An 8,288-nucleotide genomic window follows, 5' to 3' on the forward strand; every position below is an offset into this window, starting at 1 on the left:
ACGGAGGGTGCTTTCCAGGGAATGTAAAGTTGGCGCGTGCCCGCTCGCATCACGGGGTCTCGTCGTCACGAGAGTGAACCGATGGTTCGTGTGGCGTGTGGGCCTCGCGAAACCGAGCCCCGGCTTTTGGAGGCCTGCGCCGCCCCAGATTACGGGTTTTAAACGCGCTCCGTATCCTTTGCGCGCCTCCTCATCCTGCCCTCCGCTGCGCGCCCTCCTTTTTTCCTGGAATTGCCCCCCCCCCCCCCCCCCCCCCCCCGGCTGTGCGCCCGCGGTCCGGGCTCGGGCCCGACGCCGCTTATAGTGCGCGCTCGTCGACTGTGTATAACGGACGGCGCGCGATCTGCGTGCGAATGGTTGCCACCCGGCGGTGAGCGCCGAATGGCAGCCCTATAGCTTGCTGAGCGAACCTCACACCGCCAATCGTATACCTTGCATGCCCGCATATCGTTTTCCATTTGTCTTCGGGAGACTTTCTTTCTTCAGCACATTCCATACCAACTTCTATTGGTATTTTAGCTGTCTGTTGCACTTTTGCAGGTATCTCCTACTTCCGTATATGGTCACTTCAGATTAGGAGCTGAAAGAAACGTCATCTGTTTTGTACGTAATTTCTGTGCGAAATATATCGCGGGTAACTGAATGCCACCGATTGTGAGGCGTGGGCTACCGACTATTAAAACTCTTAACGGGTCGCGTTTATCGTGACCGCTGTACAAGAAATCGTGCTTTCCAGTGTCGACTACCATAATATAGTCCCCCGTAAATGTGGTCTCGACTCTCGCGATTGGTCAGAAGTCGACCACGAACGCGCTCTTGCTGCCTGCGCAATTTGTGACTTGGTCAAATTTTATGGCCCGCTCCTTGCGAAGGTGTTCAGAGCTTGTATGCGAAATTGGCATTAGTCGTCTCTGTTGGGCCGCCGGCCTTATACCGGCACCGGCAATTCTAGCCATCGTACGATATCTGCTCTCTTTTCTCTCATTCGCTTTTCGAATACAGTTGCGCTCTCGTGCGGCTGGCGTCCCTCGCGGGTCGCAGCCGTGTCCAGCGATTCCTGGAATTCTGCCTGAGAAGAAGAGAGTATATACAGGGGAAGAGAATATACAGGGCGCACGCCTCGGTTGCGAAGAAGCCGCGCACAAAAAGCATTTCGCGTACTGTCCGCTGTGTGACAGAGGCGCGGCACTGCGTATTGCGGACTTGCACTCCGTGCAGGAACAACTCTGGGATGTGGGGGAGGGCAGTGGCGAGGAGGCGTTGCTGCGGCTCCTCCGCGTTCCGTTATCGATTGTGGGGCTCTCCTCGCTCTGCGAAGCCCCAGGGAGGATGGGGAGCGTGTTCACCGTTGCAGGAAGAGGATGCGAGGGGAACAGAGCGGATGCGCTCATAGTGCGAAAAGGACAGCGGGCTCTGCTTTGGCGCATGCGCGCCTGCTCTTCGTGGGGCTTCCCCGCGAACTTTGTCGGTATTTACTTTTTTTTCGTCTCCTGCGAGTGATGGTAAGGGGGCCCGGCGAAAAGTGTCGAGCACTTCTTGCGTAGCGCTGCGTGGTGCTCTCTAGTTTGTCGTCATCGTGGCTGCTTAAACTTGTGGAGTTTACGTTCGGCTTTTTGTTTTCGGCTTTCTTTTTTTTTTCTTTCTTTCTCTCGTCCCATTCTCTCCTATCTCTACGCTTTGGCGGCTCCTTTGTGCCTGGCTGGGTGCGGAAAAACGCGGGACAGAAGCTTTGCGCTTAACAAAGTTAAAAAAAAAAAAAACTCGGTTTTCGCGGCCCTGTTTTCCCTACCCCTGCGTTCTATCATCGCCGGCGCACCGGCTTGGCCGCCTTGATAAGAGAGCAAATTGCGTGGAAACTTGTGTGCAGCTCTGAAGGCGATGATATGCTTGCGCGGTGCAGGCGTGACTGAAAGTTTAGCGCATTTTCCGTGGACGATTCGCGTGGTGCGGTTTCCCTCGCGTTGTGGCCTCGTGGTGTGAACGTGGGTGGCACTGGCCGGTTTGTTAGCCACGTGACTAGCGCCCGTCATGCTCTGCTGTTGTGTGTTAGTATGTCCGAAGCAACGACGACCGTAACGTTATTATGTGAAACACCATATTTGCTTACTATACATATAGGGCGTGGGTAGCAGTTAGTTTAGGTGTGGTAATACGCCGAATCTAGAAGGGCGGAGCTTAAGGCGCACGAACAAGTCGTGTTGCCAGGAGGTGTCGGTGGTTTCTTTCGTTCAAGCTTGATGTCCAGCAGTCTCATTCCTCGTATCGGATTTCTCTGCAGCGGTTGTTGGCTAGCAAGACGCCGGGCTAACAGTTCTGTGGACAGCTATAACGTGGCATCTTGCGGCTTCTGGTCTCTATGGAGTGGGGGCGAGACGCACCATTTCACGCTTTGCTACCGTTCTAAGCGGAAGGCGGGCATGCCTCGTCTACCGCTGTAGAAGCAGTCGTGTCCGCGCCTCCCTCTTGTAGTGGCAGGCAGGCGTACAAGCCGCAGCGAACGCGCGGGGTACCCGTATGTGCGCCGCTGCCCGTCGTGCACCGCGCTCGCGCGACCTCGCGCCTTCCGCCGACCCCCCTTGGAAAAAGGGAGTCCTTCCGCCGCACACCGTGGCCCACGGGAGCCGGCGCGTTGCGTGCCCCCTTGACCGCCCAATTTGTCGGCTCCTCTTTGGATCGGTCCCGGGGCGATCGTTGACCATTACCCGTCGACGCACTGCCGGCGCGCCAGACTCTGTGATTAGCTCCGGCGGCCGCCGCTCCTCTTCTCTGCCTCGCACGCTCTCCCCGAACGTTCGTCTCCCTGCTGCTGCTGCTGTGCAGTCCGGCAATACGCGCGCCCTGCGTGTGCAGGCCGCTGTTGCTTGGCAAGGCCTTGCCGGCCGTCTCTCTGAGGAACGCGGATGTAGCAGCGCGAAAGCGGGCTCGACCACTCTTGTTTTGCTTTGCTCGCCGCCGCGCGTGCAAAGAGCCGTCGAGCCAGAACCTGGCCTGGAAGCGAGGCTGTTGCGGAGGCCGCTCGCAAGGACCCCCTTCCCTTCATTGCTCCTCGACCGCCTTCTCAGCTGCCGTGCTTTTGCTGAAATGCAGCCAGGGGAGAAGGGCGAGGGAGCGTTGTGGTATGCGCCGGTGGTGCTGTTGCTGCTTTTCAGTGCCTCCGTGTCGTGGTGCGTACGTTGCACGCTTCGTGTTTCCCCCTTCGGTTTTTCTTTTCTTTTTTTTTTCTGGAAGTTTCCCCAAGGGTCCCATAACCGCGGGGCTCTTTATGACTTCTTTTTTTTACTCGCTTTCCTGGTGCTTCGGCGGATCTTTCCAGGAATCGGGTCCCAGCACTGACCCGGAGAAGGCTCTGCTCGCCCCAGTGGTTGTGGCCGGTGTGCGGCTGTGCTCTCTTGTGTGCACTCTGCCGTCCGCAGTCCCCGCTCTAACTTGACATGCCTTCCTCGCTCTCCTCCTGGGGACTGGAGCTTCTTTTTCGTGGGGGTTTGCATTCCACCCGTGTTTACGCACGTGAGCAAGCAAGTAAGCAAGCGTTCTAGAAACCGCAGTAGCCGTCTTCGTGTTCTCGCGCTTCCGCCCTCCCGCGCTTGCTGTTCCCGGGTCGGGACATCGCTGGCATCTTCTCGACTCAATCACTGTGCCCCATTGAATGGTTGTTTTCGGCTGCCCTCTTTTCCTACTGGGGAAGCTCGCTTGACGTTCTTTTCTGAACATTCTTCAAGTTTTCATCCCTTGTGGGGCACCTCTACACATCGTATTGTACTGATTATCAGGGCTTACCGCCGTTCTTTCCGGCGTATTGTCGTAAACGTCGCTCAACTACCTCGTACTTATTTACAGGAGTTGATTAGCGTCTGGTTATAGCTGCCACGTCAATAGCAGGTTCGCAAACTACGATTTATTGTGTCAGCATTTCAGTGTTTCTATTTGTCCAGATGTGCATATGCTGTTTTATCTTCGTACGCAGCAGGCAGTACACCACAGTTGCAGCGTCAGCGTTTAGTCGGGGTCATGCCTCTTACGGTTGAGATGCAAGTCGTAGCTACGTCTTCTGGTCAGATGGAATTAGACCGAACGTCAAAGAAGACAAAAAATGAAGATAATCTCCGTAGCGAGTGGTCTGTCAGTAGTGTTTAAGAAACGGCACTGAAGTTAACCTATGCTCACCACGGCCGGAAATGCGCCTTCTGTTTTATCGTACCGGCCTCTAGTAGAAGACAGCTGGCGCGGCGCAGTCCCGGCCGCGTGTACACTTGGCGAAGCGGGCGCCCCCGAGAGAGAGAGAGATACGGCTGTCGTCTTGCGAGTCCCCCTGATGCTCGGCGGCTGACTCACCGCCCAAGAATGGGCCGCCGGCATAGCGGCGGCGAGGGAACCGCGAGGGCCACTCCCTCTCCGTCGTAGTGCCAGTGGCCGCGGCGACACTTATACCGAGCCCACTGTCCTTGAACCGTCGAGGCACGCGAAATTAGAAGCTGTTCGTTCTGTTCACTCTACAGTGCCGGTTTAGTATCCCTAGCCTTATAGGCAGCCGTTGCTGCTCGCAGACTCTTACTGTGCGCCACTTCATTTCGTATTGAGCTGCCCAGTCGTTACAAAGCATCCTGTATTGATTGCTGGTGGATGCGCAGCGTTAGAGTGCATGCAATGCAAGGACGTGCCTTGGCGGTCAATGCAATCAAGACGCGGTCCTATTGCACCGTAGCCTTTCAAGGAAGTTTCATTCGTGCGCCTCTCCGGAGCACAGGTTCTTGCGCGCATGTGTTGCCGAATAGTCCATCCTGAGTTCATATACGAGCCGGGGCTGTGCGTTCCTGCGCATAGCTCCGTGAGCGAGACGAGGCGAGACGCTCCGTGAAAGTGCGGCCGCCGAGAAAGGGACGCGGAAACGTACGCACGCCGCAGAGGCGCCGGCCGTACGCGCCTCTCTGGGGTCAGCCGAGTGCAGCCGCACCCGCACCACTCAAGGCCCCGCCGTCTCGTCGGTCAAGGTTAGTTTCCAGCTGGTTAACGACACTTGGCTTGGCGCGGTGTAATAGTCGAGGCAGTCCGATCAGCAGCGTGGCGGCCGACGGAAGCCGTCCGTGCGTCTGTCCGCTCACTACTACTACTATACTCTTCTTCGGAGAGGAAAAAAAACGGCCGCACGCCCCTCGTTTATCCATTCCGAGGCGGAGTCGGGGCCAAGTGGCGTCGCGTTGGGCCGCGGCTATTAATTTGCGCGCTTTCACGGAGCAGCCGTGCACTCTTCCGAGGCGCGAGCCGATTTGCGCCCTGACTATGGGCGGGCTCCTCGACGTCGTGACCTGCCGTGCCTCGCTTGGATGCCGGTGGGTATTTGCTTGGAGAGTGGATGCGTCGCCTAGTCTGCATGGCCTTTCAGTACCGTCCTTGATTCTTTCCCATATACGTGTGACAATTCAGTAGACCGCTTACGTGGATCTTGATGGTGATTTCAGTGTCACTTAGAAGTGATGGTATTTGCCTGCCCCAACATTTAACGGTTACGATGGATCGGAGTTGATCTGTCAAGGTGAAATTGAATTTTTATTGTAATTAGTTGTGCTCTCTAGCAACCGACTCCCCCAAGCTCGTTACAGCGGCGTTTTAACCTACAGGCATATGGCAGTCGGAGAGTGAATAATACAGGGTGTTTTGTTTTTGTTCGCCCTCTCTCGGCCGCGACGTTATGGCATTAGTACGTGTATGCTTTCAACATTTACGAAATGCACAGTACAGGCTGCTTCCTTCTAGTAGGCCTCAGCGGGCGAAGTGCTCTCCGGCATCGACATGTTGCTTACCCGAAGATGGGCACCCGAAAGACGGGGCCTGCCGCTCTTTCGGCATCCTATAGCGAGAAGGGAAGGGGGGGGGGGGGGGGGGGGGCGGATGCCGCCTCACGGTGACGTCTGTCACGAGAAGCGATAAACGCTGTCCCTTGTCCGTCAGTTGGAACTCCGTCGCTCTCGGGGAGGGGGCGACGTCTTTACCCGTCGCGCTTCCCTGCGGTTTCGGATTGCAGGCATGCGCTGTAATAGCGACGACCACCGTCGAGACTCACTGTAGCATGGTGACTTTCCCCTTCCCTCCCGTGGGAGCACCACCACCTAGCTTTTAGGTGGTGTTGGTGGGATCCATCTTCTCTCAGAAAGAAGGAAAGGGGGCGCCAGGGTCGGCCTGACCTGTTCATCATTTGCTTCTTTTCTAACCTTGTCACTAGCCTCACTCGAAGCGTTCTGGAGCGCCGCAGTTCTGCGATATCTCGCCATACGCGTATAGCTGTTCCGCCCGAGTTTTCTTTCAGTGCACGAATAGATTGCAAAATAGTGCAACGCCTGTCGTTTTGATACGGCGTTCGTGTCAGCCAGGCTACCTGAACTAAATTGTTCTCTCCGGCGAAAATCTATAGAATTGCAGTATTTGCGTGTGGCTCATACGTAAACATACCCAAACCATTTTTACCCGCATCTGCTACATCTTTGCGAGTTACGAGTTCTTATGCGCCGTTTAACCAGCTTAGCGCACTTTGGCAACCTGTACAGCTTGGCTAGCTGCAGTGCGCGCCCCTTTGACAGTGGAAGATTACCGCGCCTTCTTTGTTGCTTTCCGTCATTGGCAGTGCTTTCCCGTCGAACCGGCTTTTTCGCAGAACGATCACCGAAGCTGGATTCTTCGGCGTACTGCTGGCGAGGAGGCATAGTTCTCTCTCGCTCTCTCTCTCTCCTTTTCGTCTGCCCCCGTCACGAGCAGCGCTTGTGTTGGTTGTTTATATTGAGCATGCCTGACCGGAGAAGAACGAGTCCAGCTGGGTGGCGCTTCTCGGAACGCATTCCATGGGAGATTTCACTTAGGGGAGAAGGAGAGTTCACGCCACAGGCGTTGTTGGGGAAGGAGACGCCCTCTTTCTCAAGAGGAGGGGGGCGAGCGAAGGGCATTCGCTGCCTTTGGTGGCCTTCTCCGTGGAGAAAAGTGTGTGCCGCCGAGAATTGCGTTGTAATGGCTGGGAGCAAGCAAACGTGAAAACAACCCGTCCAAGCCGGGTAGGGCAAAAAAAAAAAAAAAAAAAAAAAAAGCGCGGAGCGGTTCGAGACTTCTTCGATGCGCAGTGGTATTCGTGAAGGACGTCGGAAAACCTTCCCGTACCTCGCCCCTTCCCCGCGTCTCTCGCCCTCTCTGCGTTCCTTTCTGAGGTGGCAGGCATTCCCCGCGAGAGGCAAGCAACGCAGCCAGCTGCGGGTTGAGTGGAGAAGCACCGCTTCTCTTTTGTCGTGGTTTGGGGTGCCCTTGTTGTTGTCCTCGGAAAAAAAAAAAAAAAACTGCGTCCAACAAGTGAACGAAAGGATTACTTCGTCCGTTCGACGATGTACAGGACATTCCTTCGCTTTCATTGAACGAATGGGCTTTCCGGTGGGACAGGTGGACTCGTGGAGGAAGCTCGTTGACTTGGTTGTTCACCGTTCCTCGGGTGGCGTTAGGTTTGCCGTTGGTGTTTAGGCTATTTGCGGTAGCCCTGTGGGTCAAGATGAATTTTGGAGGGTGTGCTTTTTCAGGTGCGGTACACGTTGCGGTAGCGTCGAGGTTCTCGCGTTCTGTGCGTGAGGTCCTGGGTTCAATTTCTAAGCACGGCAGCAGCGTTATTCTGACGGCTGCATAATGCGAACTATGTTTCAGATGAATGTTAAGAATTGATTTCGTTAATAATCCCCCCACCCCACCACTTCCTATTGCGCAATCTCCCATAGTCCTCCCTCATATAAGGTCTCTCGGCATTGTGGGGAGCGGTTAGTCTATAGTTTTCGAGTGTTCAAACGTGGCGGCGTTGTTCCCATTGCTTCCACGGAGGGTTTGAGTTTGTGAAGATGGATCCTATATCCTGCAGCAAAAATCGTGCCGTTCAGCAGTTCTCACTGTAGTGCAGCCGAGGATGTCTGCTGTTCGAAACCGGAGTGGAGTGGTCGCGGCCGCGACGCTCGTAAACACGGGGCGGGGCGCTGCTTGGCCACTCGGTCACGTCTCTCCATCTTCAGGCGCGCAGTCTCTCTTCGTCAGGGAGGTCCGCGTCTTCTCGCAGACTACCTCCCTCCACGTCGCTGTGCCTGCCACTCGGTTGTCCTTCGCTCTGAGAACGCGCGTACGCGCTGATCAGTAAGCCAGTTGCATATCCAGTGGCGGCCGCTTTTCTCATTGCGCGGGCGGGAGCTGGGCCGCCTTGCGTCCTCAACGTCATTTACACTCGCGCGTTTTCCTTATCGGGATTGGGTGTCGGTCGGTTGGGAGCCGCGAAGAAGGTC

At 55.9% G+C, this 8,288-nt stretch overlaps 1 protein-coding gene and 2 long non-coding RNA genes across 4 annotated transcripts in view; 2 read left to right on the top strand and 1 right to left on the bottom strand.

The window, feature by feature from the left end:
• Positions 1–8,288, top strand: part of LOC119442335 (apoptosis regulator Bcl-2) — an 88,801-nt gene that overhangs the window by 30,069 nt on the left and 50,444 nt on the right. The window lies entirely within an intron of this gene.
• LOC125943253 (uncharacterized) overlaps positions 1–8,288 on the top strand; it is a 47,074-nt gene that overhangs the window by 29,454 nt on the left and 9,332 nt on the right. The gene's annotated exons all lie outside the window — the stretch shown is intronic.
• The window catches only part of LOC125943254 (uncharacterized), a 52,053-nt gene that overhangs the window by 26,521 nt on the left and 17,244 nt on the right, over positions 1–8,288 (bottom strand). The gene's annotated exons all lie outside the window — the stretch shown is intronic.

Source organism: Dermacentor silvarum, chromosome 2, assembly GCF_013339745.2.
Source record: "Dermacentor silvarum isolate Dsil-2018 chromosome 2, BIME_Dsil_1.4, whole genome shotgun sequence".
Classification (NCBI taxonomy): Eukaryota; Metazoa; Arthropoda; class Arachnida; order Ixodida; family Ixodidae; genus Dermacentor; species Dermacentor silvarum.